Source organism: Dreissena polymorpha, chromosome 8, assembly GCF_020536995.1.
Source record: "Dreissena polymorpha isolate Duluth1 chromosome 8, UMN_Dpol_1.0, whole genome shotgun sequence".
NCBI lineage: Eukaryota > Metazoa > Mollusca > Bivalvia > Myida > Dreissenidae > Dreissena > Dreissena polymorpha.
Genome location: NC_068362.1, coordinates 39,608,258 through 39,626,041, shown reverse-complemented (window position 1 = coordinate 39,626,041; position 17,784 = coordinate 39,608,258). Strand labels below are relative to the sequence as shown.

Sequence of the window (17,784 nt, the reverse complement as noted above, 5' to 3'; positions counted from 1 at the left end):
AAGACAAAAATAGATTATTTACCACTTAGAGATACGAAACCTGCTGACCCAGACACGATTATGACATCTCCACAAAAGGCCAAAGTATTATCATCACAGTATGGTAAGAACTTAATTGTGCTTACAGGTGATCTACAACTATATATAGTTACAGTAAATATTATCTGGGCATACCCACAACCGTTTAAGGACGTAATACTACGTCTTGGTGGTGTACACTTCCTAATGAGCTTTGTGGGATCAGTGGAAACGCTTATGGCAATTAGTGGGTTGAACGTGTAACGTAATACATCAATTAAAATGGGTCGATCTGACACGAACAGTTAAAACGTAAAACATTGATGTATAACAGACCTTTGATGTAAGAAAGTTTTGCATAGTGACATTAAACCCAATTGTCGGAAACTCAAAGATCATACGTCACAGTGATCAGAGTGCAAGATTGTAGACACCAACGTGTATGACATTAATCTCATTTATTCAAGATTGATTGTCTTACAAGCTAGTTCTGAGGAAATTGACACTAACAGTGTACTAAACAAGTTATTAGCTGAAGACCCTACGGCTATGTTAACTTAAACAGGGGAACTCAGAAAAGGAAAAAACAAATCGTTGCTATAGAATTAATTAAAAGTAGAAGTGTCTGAGTGGCACATTGAAATCCAGATCGCATGTTCAGTAAAAGATGGATCTGCTGCATGACTATATTGACATCTTAAAGTCTCGTTTAAGACAAAATCTGAATAATTATGATGTATACTTAGTGTTTTACCGAAAGATGGAGTTCAGCACCAAGAATGTGGTGACAGGTAGAAAATTGAATGCATAATGGTGCAAAACTTACGAGTCACCACAAAAAGTTTTACAAGGTATCACTGAGAACACAACAACAGCAGATCTCTCTGATTTGTTAAGCTTTATGCACGGATAAACAAAATGAACTCGTCTGCACTCAACCAAAAATATTAGTCGTTACAGGATATCATGATTCGCCCACTGAAATATATAAAGGTGTCAGAATCAATCGAGCTGATAAAAAAAACCACTAAAAAGCTTATGTTATTACGATAAAGTAAATGGTTGATGCTGTAGAATCAGAACACCCTAGCATTTCTGTAGTTACTGATAATACAGACGTGGTTGTTTTGTTCCTGAAACTTTCATTATTTGTAATCTTGGTATACCAGTGAGAGACAGAGCAGTTATAGACATTGGCAAAATTACCAAATATCATAGAAATATCGCGACCAACTTGCTGCCTGCTCACACTATCTCTGAATGCGACACTGTAGCATAGTTTGGGATCGGTAAGGGAATATTTTTTAAGATCCTGAGCGCAAGCAACTCCATCAGACTGTTAGGCGATATGACAGCTTGTATGAAAGAAGTTGTGAAGGAAGCATCCAGATTTGTCTAAGCATGTTATGGAAAGCATGATACCGATGAAATGTCTATTACAAGAAATTTCCTTTTGGCAGCCAGGGAAGGCAAGTCGGGTAAGACAATGCCATCGCTAGCAAGCTTGTCGCCAACCATGGAATCAATCCATAAAAATGAGAAAAGTGCTCACATACAGGCGTGTATGTGAAAACAGGCATTAGATGCTGAACCCCCATATCTGTATCCGTGTTGTTATGGTTTGCGAATAGACGAGACGCAAACACCATTTTTACCATTACAATAGCATCAAATGGTGCTTAAGCTCCACCCAATGTGCTCAAATGATAACATGGGGGTGTACAAGCGATAACCCATGTTAAACCCTTTGGTGCTTATGTAATAAAGCGCGACTACCATATACTGTCTTTTGTGCTTGTCAAAATGTTCAGGTTGATATAATACAATGTAGACAAATCAAAAATAAAAGATGCCCCTTAGATAACTTACTTTGTTGATGAGAAAGGAAAGATGGGGGAAAATAGTGTATTGCGTTATTTGATTGTTGGAATGAAAGACAAACATACGAACTGAACTAATATTGACACTAGAACAACACTCTGTGCTAGACAACAACTCACAACATGTGCTTAACTAGTATACATACTACATTATACCATGATTATTTTAAAGTGTGACCTGATCATGACCTTTGTGAACAAACGTAGAATTATACGTATTATGATATTTTAATTGATATATACTGTGCTTTATGCCATTTATGACACCGGATTATGTTCAAAGGACAAATCATACCTATGACTTTATAGTTGCTGTTGCTGTACACAAATTATATAACTTTTCTCCAATGGTCAGGATTAAGTCGATATGTTCTTGTTTTACTGTACTATGCACATGTATTATTCAAACTTAGTTTATCGAAGACTTTATTAAAGACTTAATTGCTACTAAATTGTAGTATTTTACCATATTCATTATTGTTGTGAGAAATATTGGATATGATCTTTGGGTTAGGGACAATTTTGTGGCAGCCATATTGATTCTGGCAACAATTTAGGACGCCATCTTCATGTATGTTTATAACACATGTTCAAACTTCCTTATTAGTATCTAACATGTATACCAATATCAAAAATGACGTTATTATACATAAAATAATGCATATCTATATGTTAAAAGAATAAGACTGAACATGGCCGCCAGCTTGGCTGCCATCTTGAATTTCTCTAAATCCCCAAAGATACCAGTCCGGCATTATTTGGATTCTTCATCAGTAATATGTCATCGAAAAAAAAAACACTTAAACATTTACTATTCACATCAATGTCGGGTTTAGTGAAACATGGCCACTTAATGTCGGACAAAACGGTCTTTAATTTATGTTGATATATTCTAATTTACGAACGCGTCAGAATCCGTTTCTGTGCGGGAAATGGTTAATCAAAGCATATTTGCTGCACTCTGAGGAAATGGGGCATGTGCTTCCTAGTGTCATCCTAGATTAGCCTTTGTGGTCCGCACAGGCTAATCAGGGATGACTTTTTCCGCATTAACTGGATTGTCGCTAAGAAGAGACCTTTAAATGAAAAAAAGCGAAAAGTGTCTTCCCTGATTATCCAGTGCATACTGCGCAGGTTAATCTTGGAATACACTTTACGCATTAACATTAAGCCATATCAAGGATCATATAGATGGAACCTGTTTTACGCCAGTGTGTTGTTGGTTACCCAGTGGATACCATTTTGACAACAGTGTGCTGTTGGTTTCCAAGTGGATACCATTTTTACAACAGTGTGTTGTTGGTTTCCCATTTAGTACCATTTAAAAAAAACACAGTGTTTTGGCTTCCAAGTGGATACCATTTTTACAACACTGTGTTGTTGGTTTCCAAGTGGATACCATTTTTACAAAGTTTGTTTTATTTTCAGCCTTCAGAGGCTGGTAGTGGTATTGTTTTTTTTAGAAACCTTGTTTGACCTACTAATTGTTTATAATAATAATTCAATATTACTCCAGCAGCTGGAGTTTCACTTCTTTATATTGCATTGCACAACAGTTTGATGTGTGCTGCGTGGATGCAGTAGCGTGTATCCCCGTACATATCTTCGATGTTGTTTTATTTTCAGCCTTCAGAGGCTGGTAGTGGTATTGTTTTTTATTCTTTTTAGAAACCTTGTTTGACCTACTAATTGTTTATAATTATAATTAAAGACTACTCCAGCAGCTGGAGTTTCACTTCTTTATATTGCATTGCACAATAGTATGATATGTGCTGCGTGGATGCAGTAGCGTGTATCCCCATACATATTTTCGATTTTGTTTTATTTTCAGCCTTCAGAGGCTGGTAGTGGTATTGTTTTTTTTAATTATTTTTAGAAACCTTGTTTGACCTACTAATTGTTTATAATAATAATTCAATAGTACTCCAGCAGCTGTAGTTTCACTTCTTTATATTGCACTGCACAACAGTTTGATGTGTGTTGCGTGGATGCAGTAGCGTGTATCCCCGTACATATCTTCGATGTTGTTTTATTTTCAGCCTTCAGAGGCTGGTAGTGGTATTGTTTTTTTATTATTTTTAGAAACCTTGTTTGACCTACTAATTGTTTATAATAATAATTCAATACTACTCCAGCAGCTGGAGATTCACTTCTTTATATTGCATTGCACAACAGTTTGATGTGTGCTGCGTGGATGCAGTAGCGTGTATCCCCGTACTTATCTTCGATGTTGTTTTACTTTCAGCCTTCAGAGGCTGGTAGTGGAATTTTTTTATATTATTTTTAGAAACCTTGTTTGACCTTCTAATTGTTTATAATAATAATTCAATACTACTTCAGCAGCTGGAGTTTCACTTCTTTATATTGCATTGCACAACAGTTTGATGTGTGCTGCGTGGATGCAGTTGCGTGTATCCCCGTACATATCTTCGATGCTGTTTTATTTTCAGCCTTCAGAGGCTGGTAGTGGTATTGTTTTTTAATTATTTTTAGAAACCTTGTTTGACCTACTAATTGTTTATAATAATAATTATATACTACTCCAGCAGCTGGAGTTTCACTTCTTTATATTGTTGGTTTCCCAGTGGATACCATGATTACGCCAATCAGTTATTGGTTTCATAGGAGCGTGTTGTGACAGAGAGGAAGGCCATCACCTATGTGAAGCTGTATGCCCCCTGGGACGTCTGTTGCTTCTACGCTGAGGACTTGTGTATGAGAGCACCCCTACAGGTTAGTAATGCTGTACAATTGATATTATTTTCAAATCGAATTAGTGGGTTGACCAATCAACTAATTTAACCCAAACATATCGGAAATTAACCATGAAATGTACCCTAACACAATGAAAATAAGCACAAAGACATCGGAAAATGACATATGTACATTGCTAAAAATCAGAAAGCCATGCTTGTATTTGTGCTTGAGACGATTCTTTTAAAACACAAACTTTTTATGCTGACGAATATCAATAATTTTACTATTACTCTTTATCTCACATCAGCTCAAAGTGGACATTCTGTTTTGGTGGACCTCGTCGTGCTTTGTTCATCATCAAAATTTATCACGATACAACTGCAGAGGAAACATATGTTTTATCTTGATGAAACATCGGCAAGATTGTCTTTTTTACAATATTTAGCAAAGGTCAAACCTAAGTCACATGTCCAAAAGCTAGGTCACCAGGTTAATCTTAAAAAAATCTTAAAAAATATTGCAACCACTATAGAAAACACATATATGACAAAATCTTGATTCAACATGATCAGAATGTTTTTCTTCACAATAATTAGGCAAAGTGGGATTTGGCAATCAGTTTAAATCTTACCGATCTAGAAGCCGTATTTATTGCTCAATCTTGATGAAACATTGTCTGAATTTTTATTTTCACAATTAAAATGACCTGTTCGAATATGGATTAAGTAGTTTCGTAAACTTGGCCACCAGGTCAAGTTTTCAACAATGTGTTCACCTCTTAACTCAGGTCAGTGCTTTAGTTTCACCATGGCACTCTTTGTTTCATGGTTTAAGTTAAGGAAGGTTTAAGTTGTATATTGTATATAGGACACAGAGAGGCAATATGTTTTTAGTGTGATAATGTGTTTTATTATATACCTGTTTAATGCTTTTAACATAATACAGCTTGTATAGATCTCTGAAATAAATCCCATATTACGCTACTCGTTGTTTTCCGATTCCGTATTACTATGCTAGCCGGACTACTTTCTTCAACCCATTTAATGACGTCACATTACTCGCACCGAAAATAAGAAACCCCTATTTTATATTACGATATATATTACGTAGTACATCGTGTAAAGTCATTTCTGTGACGAAACACAATAGTTTTATTTAAACTCTCTGGAATTAAAGGACCTGTCGGACGTGGTGTTTTTTAACAGTAAACTGTTTGTTTAAAACATCAAACGAATGAAAAACGTATTTCGGAGTGTGTGTTTATCATGCCTTAATGTAAATTTCTGTAGGAATACAATAAAACAAATAGTGTGGTTTAAATATGTTTCGATAAAAACATGGAAGAATAGAAGTAGAAGTGCATATGGTTTCAACGTTTTTGTTATAAACCTTGGATTAAATTTGTCAACTTAATTGTTATAAACACTCTATTAATAAGATAACGATGTCATTAAGGTAAGCGTGTCGGAAACCTGTGTTTTCCCGGTTCAATGTTTACACGTTAATTAACATAAACTGTTATTTTGTTTGACATTGTCAGGCGCACCCAATCCCATCTTCAGATTGTTCTGACACGATTCTGAAGGCTCTCAACATCCCCAACATGATGCATGTGGAGGTACCCAACAAACCACTCGATGTCTACACATGCCCCTTTAAAAAGTCCAAACTCAACAGGTGGGTAATGCACAACAGTTACTAGAAAGATTGTGGAGTGATGTTCAAAACTTTGAAATCTGTAAAACTATAACTGTCATACAATGACCTGCGTATTTAAAATTGGGTTAATGGGGTCTTGAAATGCATCTCTCTACCAGTTAAATGTTACATAAATTTCTCAAATCTTCTTCGCACAAAATGTTACACATTGATTGTATGCCCCGGGTAGCGTTGTTTTTAGCAGACAGACTATGCTTCTGTCAGTCCATCTGTCCGTCCGTCCATCTGGTATTGTGCTCCAGGAGGTTTTACTCCTTTCAGATATTTACTTAATTTTTGGTATGTGAGTCTACCTGCATAACTTACAGATCAAGTTCGAGTTTCGTTTTGGTCAGTTTACTTTTGAAGAAGTTACTGGAGTTTGACTTATTATTTTAATACCACTATTTGGGATTTGTTTTCAAAATGCTTTCAGATGTTGACTTTATATTTTGTCTTTGAGTATACTACATCAAGTTTGATTTTCTTTCCAGTCTTTTGATTTGTTTGCATAATTATGGGCTTTGGACCTAACAATTTCTCTAAACGTGCATTAGGTGGCATTGTGTTTCATAAACACAGCTCGTGTTTAAATTAAGATAGATGAGTGGATGGAATATGATTGTATAGATGAATGGATTGGGTTCCATTGAATTGGTGGATTGGTGGATGTATGTGTTAGAATGGAAATAATGGATTCATGAGCGGATCCAAGTAAGAATGATTGAATTGTTTGACTGAAATGCATTGATGGACGGATGGATGGAAAATAGTATTGATAGATTGATAGAAAAATGATGGGTATGTACATGTTGTTTTTAAGTTGTTGTCCATACTAATATGCTTCCATCCTCACACTAGATGTGTTTTCCATATGCAGGTTCTTCCCTTCCACTCACTCGATGTTTTTTCCATATGAAGGTTCCTCCCTTCGACACACTATATATGTTTTTTATATGCAGGTTCTACCCTTCCTCACATTAGATGTATTTTCCATATGCAGCTTTCTCCCTTCCAAACACAAGACGTGTTTTCCATATTATTACTATTATTATACCGGATTTATATAGCGCCCTTTTCATGCAAGAGTGCACGTTCAAAGGCGCTTTACATAAGAACATTTAACGTATCACAGGTTCGAATTCATTTTACAGCACTGTTTCAAAAGAATCGATCAAAACTACTCTATTATACCTATACCATATGTACTACGATAAAACATGCACAGTAACCATATATTAGAAAGATCAACAAGACGCTATAAAACAACCCTATGTGTATAGCTATAAGACAATGAAACAATAAAATCTAAAACTTGAACTATAAGTACTACATAAAAAACATCATGCACAGTAACCATAGATAAGAAAGATCAACAAGACAAAACAGAGACAAAACAGAGACAAGGGTTACGTCAGGATACCATAACCACGAGCCCACAAGCCCCCAAGGAATAATTATGCTTCCTTTAAAAGGGTAAGTTCAAGTTCATGCTGATTTGGGCAAGGGTAAAGTCAGGATACCATTACCACGAGTCCACAAACCCCCAAAGGGGTTATTTCCAGTTCCCACAAAGGAATAATTATGCTTCGTTTAAAAGGGGTTTTTCCAGTTCGTGCTGATTGAGATTTTATATAAAGAAATGAATAAACCACTGCTTATATTGCATAAGATTGGAGGAAGAGATGAGTTTTCAATGCCTTTTTGAAGGAATTCAGGGTTGAAGAACCTCGAATGTTTGATGGAAGTGAGTTCCAGAGTTTTGGAGGAGCGTACATGAAACTTCGCTCTCCGTATCATACGGATTTAATCTTCGTTGGAATCACTAATGAAGTCGCTTCGTTCTTTGATATACAGGCGATTTTCCATTTAAGGCTTTGAACGCATTGGTAAGTATTTTGAATGAATTCTTTTTTCTACTGGGAGCCAGTGTAATTCTTTTAGGATCGGTGTTCTATGACTATAGAGGGATGTTCTTGTTATAACACGCGCCGCAGTGTTTTGAACATTTTGTAGTTTCTTGATAGCTGATGTTTGTGTTACATACAGCAATGCATTGCAATAGTCTAGCCGAGGTGTGACAAGTGAATTGACCAAGGATTTTGTGGCATTTGGTGTTATATATTGTCTGATGTGACCTATTTGCCTAATCTGACCGAAACATGATCTAATTATAGCATTAATATGGTGTTCCATGTTCATTCTCGAATCAAACCGAGCACTTAGATTTTGAACATATTGCGATGGTTTAATTGTCGAGTCCCCTACTTTAACAGTTAACCCATCCACGAAATGCGTTATCTCGACTTAAAAATACTATGACCTCGGTTTTATCGGTGTTAAGTTTAAGCATATTTGTATTCATCCACGAAATGATATATCGGAGGCACTTTTCAACTCGATTAAGTGTTTCGTTTTGGGCTGCTCCATCGGTGGGTTCGAAGGAAAGGTAGAGCTGCGAGTCATCGGCGTAGGAGTGATGCCCGAGACCATGTGTTTTGCAAATTTTCCCAGCAGGTTTAGTATACATGGTGTAAAAGTTTGGGCCTAACACAGATCCCTGGGGTACGCTGAAGGTCAGCAGCACTGGTTCTGATACCTTGCCGTCAATGTTCACCGTTTTGAATCGGTTAGATAGGTAAGAAGCTACCCACTGTAGTGGTTTTTTAGCAAAGCCAAACTGTTGTTCGAGGCGGTTTAAAGGGTTTTGTGGTCGATGGTGTCGAATGCAGCAGAGGGATCCAGCATAACAAAGACAGTGACATTTTTCTTATCTAATGATTGAAGGACATCGTTATGATCTTTTAATAAAGCTGTTTTTGTTGAGTGGAACTTCCTGGTTTTCTTCATTTAAATTGTTTTTTGTCAAATGTTAATCTATTCTTTTGCTGACAACTTTCTCCAATAATTTTGAAACATATGACAAATTCTAAACCGGGCGATAGTTTTGTAGTGTTTCTTTATCTAAGGTGGGCTTTTTCAATAAAGGTCTTATACGTGATGTTTTAAAGGATCTTGGCACACTTGCTGTTTCAATCGAAAGATTGATGATTTTTGTCAGTATTGGTATCAGTTCATTTTTGCATTATTTCAGTAGCCAAGTTGGAATAGGGTCAAGCTCGCAAGATTTATTTTGAGATTGCATGATGATTTTGACTTCTTCCTCCGTTGTCGGACGGAAATGTGCCAATATGCATGTTTCTCCTGTTGGGTTATTATTATTTCTCTGTTTTGAATTTGAATGAGAAAGGGCGTGTTCAGAAATATCTTTTCTAATACCTTCAACTTTACCTAAACAAAATCATTGAAATCTTGTGCTAACTCATCGGACGTTTTGCCTGACGGGAGAGCTATTTCAGATAGGCCATTCAGTAAGTGTTTTGTGATTTTGTACATGCTCTTTTGATCATGGGCACAGGATGTTTTTTTATCTGAATAAAAATCTACATGTGCTTTTTTCAACATTTTGTTCATTTTGGCGCAGTGTTTCTATAAATGTCATGATCAATAGTGAGTCTCAATTTTAGCCATTTTCTTTCCAAATTTCGTTTGATATGTTCAGCGTCATGAAGCTCATCTGTGTACCACGGGCAAGTCGGCCGCAGGGTTATAGATTTTGTTTTTAGTGGAGCATGTTTGTCTACCAATGCTGAAAGTTTAAAATCATACGTTTGGACAAGGGTTTCAGGGTCATGTATATTTTCAAATTGTATTTCTGACTTTCTGATATCCTGTTTAAATGTTCCAATATTGATATCTCGTAGTTTCCTAAAGGTTACAGTTTTTCTTACCGGAGCTGGTTTTGATGCTCTTGCATTGACGATGACGGCATAATGGTCCTTAGAAATGTTTCCTGAGTTGACTGAAAGTCCAGGATCGGTAACAACTACGTTAGATACCGTATCATCAGTGTCCCTGGTAATCACAACATCCAGAGTGTGTCCTCGTACGTGTGTTGGCTCTTTAACATGCTGCATCATACCAAAGGAATGGAGTATGTTATTGAATTTGAGAGTATCCTTATCAAGACGGATCGTCAAGGTTGAAATTCAAATCGCCGGTCAAAATGATTTTTTTATCTGTTGTTGCATATTTTGATAAAAACTGGTTTCTTCCATTATCACACTACATGTGTTTTCTAAATGCAGCCTTCTCCCTTCCTCACAATTAATGTGTTTTCCATATTCATTTCCTCCTTATTCGCACACTAGATGTGTTCCTATACGCAGGTTACTCCATTCCACACACTATATATGTTTTCCATATTGATTTCAACCCTTCCTCACTCTAGATGTGTTTTCCATATTGATTTTTTCCCTTTCTCGCACTGGATGTGTTTTTCATATGCAGATTCGTCCCTTCAACATTCTAAATGTGTTTTCCATATGCAGGTTCCTCCCTTTATCATAAGGATGTGTTTTCCGAATCCATTTCCTCCCTTCCACAGATATGTTGTCCATATTAATTTCATCCCTTCCTCACATTTAATGTTTTTTTCCATATTGATTTTCTCCCTTCCTCACACTAGATGTGTTTTCTATATGCATATTCGTCCATTCCACACAATAAATGTGTTTTCTATATGCAGGTTTCTCCCTTCCACTCACTAAATGTGTTTTTCATATGCAGGTTCTTCGACCAAATAGATGTTTTTTTTCCATATGCCGATTCGTCCCATCCACACACAATATGTTATTTTGTCCATATGCAGATTCCTCCCTGCCAATCACTCTATATGTTTTTCATATGCAGGTTTCTGGGCAGCAACAATCATGAGACATTTTTCTCATCAACTCAGAGGAGCCGTATTGTGTGGGAGATACTCGCCACAGCAGCTTACGGCAACAGAAAGCGAGCCGAGATAGGGATAGAGCGGCTCATAGAGGAGGGAGTGTACTCTGCCGCCTTTCCTTTGCATGGCGTGAGTAGAAACTGTTGCTTTTATATGGGCATGACGTGAGTAGGAACTGTTGCTTTAATATGAGCCTCGCTTTTAGTAAACCCGGGCTTTATGCATTTGGTTAAAGTGTCAGTCCACATAAGCATGTGCCGTCCATACAGGCGACACATTACGCCTAGAGTACATTTTCTCTTAGAAGAGATTTCATAAACACAATAAATACCATGAAATCTGAAAGTTTTGTCCCTGACTGCACATTCTTTACTGGTACAACACTTAACACACACGATTTCACCCCGGTTTTCCCAGGATGAAGCTCATTGGATATTTTTAATTAATAACAAGAATGAGCTTTTTGGAGATATTTAATTGTCAAGGTAGTAAAATATTGCTTCAAGTATTATTAAGTTCTTAAAAGTCCTGAAAATTTCCAGAAAAGCTGAATGCAATTCTTGTTATTCTGATTTTGTCTGTCTGTCCCTATGATGGTAGACCATCCTTGTTTTGGCTCTTCGGTGTAAAAGTGTAAAAGAAAAGTGTAAAAAGTTCTTTATCAGCCAAATCACTTCCATAAATAGTGAGTTTTTGGTCCTTTAATCTTCTGATATTGGCCTAAAACGCCCATTAACACCTTAAATCAACGAATATTTCGTACAATATTTTTAAAAATACAGTTTACACATACAATCTTTGTTCCTTATAGCAATAGTCATAATTTCAACGCTAGATGCGGTCTGGCAACATAGATTAAAGTGGCCTTTTCACAGATTTTAGCATGTTTTGAAGTTTGTTATTAAATGCTTTATATTGATAAATGTAAACATTGGATATAAAAAGCTCCAGTAAAATATCAAGAATAAAATTTAAAAAAAGTAGGGATGGCAACGAATACCGATTACGGTATTCGAATATTCGGTCACCCTTCCGAACGAATATTCGGATATTCGGTCAACATCTGTTGGAAAAAAGTCAACTTTGTTTACCGTACCATTACTCCATGAATTCTACTTTCGTTTTTACCGGAAGTTCACCGGAAGTGTTTAAATATTGACACAGCGTTGCCGTCGTTAATTCGAAGCTGATGTTGTTGATTACTTTTTATTGTTAAAATTGAATGACAAAAACTGTTTTTAAACTATTATATCGTACATCAACAATAGAACGAGAAACATAATATTACATGACGACAAAATAATTACATGACAAAACAGTTAGATCTACATATAATTAAAGCTGAACTTAAACGAATTACTTAGTATGTACATAGCCACAACACACTTTGAACCTGTTTAACAGACTAAACAGTCAGTCTTTTAAAGTTGCCACGTTTAAAAGACACTTGGATCGGCGACTTCTTATCGGATGATGTCGTGAAATTCTTCCAAGCAGCGGAAGGCGTAGGTGGCATTTTGCTTGGACAGATATTTACTTTATGCGTGTAGCAATTATAATATTTTCAATTAAATGAGGGTGAAATACCAAAAACATGTCTTTAAGTATAATACCTGATTGAATATTGAGTAATTAATTCATGTTTGGACCATTCGATACGCAAATACTCATTAGAGGTTGAGTAAATTATTTTCTAAAAGCTTTTTTGATTGGACAACGTGATTAAAACCATACGATCTGTTTTGTTTTTCACACCAAGTCGGCTCTTTCTTTACTCATTTAATCTTTGATCATTTTAAATGTAATTCGAGTTATTAGATCAATACGAGTCGGTGTTTTAATTGCCATACGGTCTTATTTGTTTTTACACAAAGTTGGCTTTTCCTTTACTCATTTAATCTTTGATAATTTTAAATGTAATTCGAGTCATTGGATCAAGTGCAGGTCGGTGTTTTGATTGCCGACGCGATTTGCGCCTATCATAATTTTGACACAAAGTGTCTTGCTTTGTTAGCGGGATTTATGACCGGTATACTGTCATCACCATAGCGACGCATTAACGCGCCTACCGGAATAAACATTATGACACAAAGAACAACTTTTTTTAACAATGTTTGAAGCAAATTTTACGAATACAAAGTCTTTGAAATTACTGGATTTTTTATTTTTTATTCCGAATATTCGATTCGGAAAACAGTATCCGAATATTCGGTCCGGGACCGAATATTCGGATATTCGGATATTCGTTGACATCCCTAAAAAAAAGAAATGGTAACCATCCTCAGGACGCGAACCACTGACCCCTGGAGTCCTGGTGTAAAAAGTCTTCCACTTAGACCACTCGACTTACCTTCCGGATACAATATCAGACGTATTTTATACTAAGTAATCCTCGTAGTTTCCCAAAATATAACGACAACAACGGAACTCTCCAAATTATTAATTCGTTTCGCGTTGCAACGCTTTATACTTTTCGGGGTTTTAAATCGACAAAAGCTGCATATAATGGCTATTTAAGAGCATGGTAAATGTTTAGTATTACTGTTTCCTCGCATATATCATAACTAAAACGAAAGTTTGCGAAACTAAAACAACTTTTTTTCAAATTTGGCAATTTACCCAAACGTGAAAATGCTTCTTTAAAGGAGAAAAAAATGCTCGTTTTTATTTTATGTGTGGCCATATATTGCATGTGAATTTCCTTCGACAATATCCGAACATTCATGAGCGAACGCGAGATTGATTTGGTCAGTTAATGACAAACACGTTGTGCTTCCGAGTCTGCCTGAAGCCAATCCCATATAAGCCTGTGCGAACTGCACAGGTTAATCTTGAACGACACTTAAGGCAAATGCATTAAGCCTTGTTTTCCCATAGCGAGGCTCATATGTATGTTCCAGAGCCCGTATGAGCTGCCCCGGTACTGCACGGCAAATCTCGTACGAATATTTACGCACATGCACACGCACATGCATTAAGCCCAGTTTTCCCAGAGTGCGGCTCCTATGTATTTACAGGGCCCGTATGAGCTGCCCAAATACTGCAAGTTAGACCCACAGGCTCTCAATCCGCGCCAGGTCTTGTACCACTACTGGGCGCGCTGGTGTACTTGGTACCGATATCAACCCCTCGACCACATCCGAGAGTACTTCGGAGAGAAGATAGGCATATACTTTGCATGGCTGGGTGAGAGTCTCTGAGTTTGCACCCATTTATTTAACCTAGATTTCATCGAAAGCCTTAGGTTTATTGAAACCCTCTTAAGTCCGTTTCCTTGGTAGAACCATTACTTGAAATTAAATTCACAAGCAAGTCTGGCTAAAAACAATGTGAAAACAATAAGAGCAATTTAAGTGGTATTTGAAGGAAACAAAATCAAGTTGGAAGGGGTAAGGTAGTGGTTTAGAATTCCAGGTTGAAGGGGTAAGATTGTGGTTTTAAATGCTCGGTTGGAGGGGTAAGGTTGTGGTTTAGAATGCTAGGTTGGAAGGGTAAGGATGTGGTTTAGAATGCTAGGTTGGAAGGGTAAGGTTGTGGTTTAGAATGCCAGATTTGAAGGGTAAGGTTGTGGTTTATAATGTTAGGTTGGAATGGTAAGGTTGTGGTTTAGAATGCTACGTTGGAGGGGTAAGGTTGTGGTTTAGAATACTAAGTTGGAAATGTAAGGTAGTGGTTTAGAATGCTAGGTTGGAAGGAGGGTAAAGTTGTGGTTTATCATCTGACAATCATTAAAATATTTATAAGCATAAAATTGGTTTTCATTTGAAACCAAACATTTTCAAATGCAATCCAAAATAAGATTATGTGTCGTGTGTAAATTTCGTCTCCATGCCCCAATGATCAAGGCGACACTTAGTGGACAACGGTCAATTTTTGCCATGACACGGCTTGAATTTTCATGTCCGTGCCATAACTTCGCTTTATATATATATATATATATATATATATATATATATATATATATATATATATATATATATATATATATATATATATATATATGACTTTAAAATTAACTTTTCGCAATTCAAACTCACAAGACAACTTGTTGAGTGTAACACCTATCGCTATACCTAAAAGTTCAAGTTCACACTTGAAGTTCAATTATCATATTTGGCAATGAAACAGCTTGTGCAGACTGTTACTTTGTCACTTATCATGCTATTTTTTAAGTGATTTGATACTAACGACCATCATGACGAAAAGGCATGTCATGTTTAACAGCTTTCACCCTACCTAAAGGTCACGATCACACTTAAAGGTCAAAGGTCTAATTTGGCCATAAAACAACTGTCACGACTGTTACTTGATAGCTCACCATGCATTTTAAAAATAACTTTCCACAAATTACCATTGAGTACTGCATGTATTACCTGTCTCATTATCTCAAAAGTGAAAGTCTTACTAATGGGTCAAAAGTCAAAATTGTCCCCAAAAAATTGGTTTTGTTAGATAAGTGGAGAAGTTGAGTTTTGAGAGAAAAGTGGAATGTGGGGGCATAATTATGCTATGGACGCATTTTTGTTTATTTCTATTAAAAACATTTTAATTTATAGTGATAAAGGTGTAAAATATATATTAGCATTGCTATGGTAAAACGGGGTTTAATGCATTGTTATAAGTGGTGTTCCAGCATAGCTTGTGTAGTCCGCACAATCTAATCAAGGTCAACACTTTCCGCTTTAACTGGATTTTCGCTAAGTATTGTCTTCCGTTTAACAAAAAATACCTTAAAAGCGGGAAATCTCTGATAGCCTTTGTGGACTGCACAGGCTAGTCTTGGACGACACTACAGCAAGGCATATATATTCTTGTTTCCGTTTTATTCAGGTTTTTACACAGCGTGGTTGCTGCCAGCATCTCTGGTTGGCATATTCGTATTCCTGTACGGAGTGTTCACAATCTATGAGAATATACCTGCGTAAGTGTCGCTGCCTATCAGAAAACTAAGGTCAATATTCATGATTGATCCGAATGCTTAAATATGAGAGTATATTATCAATAAGAATACAACTTCGTAAGTGTCCATTGTTAATTAGAAAACACCAGTGTCCACTTTAAGAACACAACCACCTAATTGCTTCTTGATTTTGTAAGCATCTCTTATTATAAATGAATTTGATTATATTGCTCTGTGAGAAGAAATATCTTTCATTCTTTACTCTGGGTAAACTGGGCTTCGTGTGTGGGGGTAAAGTATCTCCCAGATTGTCCTGTGCAGTCCACACAGAGTAACTGGAACAACAGTATATACGCATGCATTAAGCCCAGTTTTCCCAGAACGAGGCTCTTTTTATCTCCTTGCTGATGAGGGTCAAATACGATTTTATCTGTACACATAGGACAATATAGAGCTCATTTAAACACCATCGTTCCTTCCCCACTAACGAGATGCTATATTTGCATCCCAGTAACGAGGTGTTATATTTCCCTCCCCAATAATGAGGTGTTATATTTTTCCCTCCCCAGTAATGAGGTGTTTTATTTCCCTGCCCAGTAACAAGGTGTTATATTTCCCTCTCCAGTAACGAGGTGTTATATTTTCCTCCTCAATAACGAGGCGGGTTTTCCCTCCTCAGTACTGAGGTGTTATATTTCCTCCCCAGTAACGAGGTGTTATATTTCCCTCCCCAGTAACGAGTTGGAATATTTCCCTCCCCAGTAATGAGATGTTATATTTCCCTCCCAAGTTACGATTTGTTATATTCCTTCGCCAGTAACGAGGTGTGTTTCCCTCCACAGTAATGAGTTGTTTTATTGTCCTCCCCAGTAACGAGGTGTTATATTCCCTCCCCGTTAACGATGTGTAATATTTCCCTCCCCAGTAATGAGGTGTTATACTTCCCTCCCCAGTTAAAAGGTGTTATATTTCCCTCCATAGTAACAAGGTGTTTTTCCATACCCAGTAACGAGGTGTGTTCGTCCAATCAGACCTATTAGATGTGTCCACTCTGTGATGAGAACATCGGCTGCCCATACTGGTTCCTCTCTGATGTCTGCATGTATATCCGGCTCGCATACTTGTTTGACCATCCGGGAACCGTCTTCTACTCTATATTTGTGTCATTCTGGGGTAAGTTTAATTAGGCCTGTTTAGCGGATACCATTTTGATTCTCAGACTTAAGAGTGACCATTCTTTATTGTTAAGTATATCTTGACACTAAACACCTAACATTATATAATGCCTTATTCAAAACAATGTTTATATTTCATAAGCAGCATTTAATGTGAGATTTCTTGGTTGTAAGTTTATTCTTAATACTTAAAAGCAAGTATTGTGAGTTTTTTGTTAATACTTAAAAGCAAGTATGTGTTGGTGAACACTGGCCCTGTTTACGGGATACTAGGTTTGTCTTGAAGATAAACGGGATTTGTAGTGAGTCTTGGAAAACCTGAACAACAGGTCTTTGTTAATTGTTTGGTTTTTCATGCCAAGCAAATTAACGTGACTTAAATAAACACTTGCCTTGCCTCAATCAAATATTGCCTTGTACATGATTTTGTCTTTATACTGAAAATCAGTGTAATTCATATTGTACTCTATAATTACATTTTCGATAACATAATTGTACTAATTGGTTCTTACTGTTATTCACTTATTATGTTGTTTCAGACATTGAGACACAGCATTATGCTAGTTTAATGGTATGTTAAAGAAAACTGCTGAAGCTATTCATAAAGTTCTTATATGAGTCTTG

At 36.6% G+C, this 17,784-nt stretch overlaps 1 pseudogene; it reads left to right on the top strand.

Annotated features, from left to right (window-relative positions):
* Positions 1-17,784, top strand: part of LOC127841068 (anoctamin-7-like) — a 51,243-nt pseudogene that overhangs the window by 7,715 nt on the left and 25,744 nt on the right.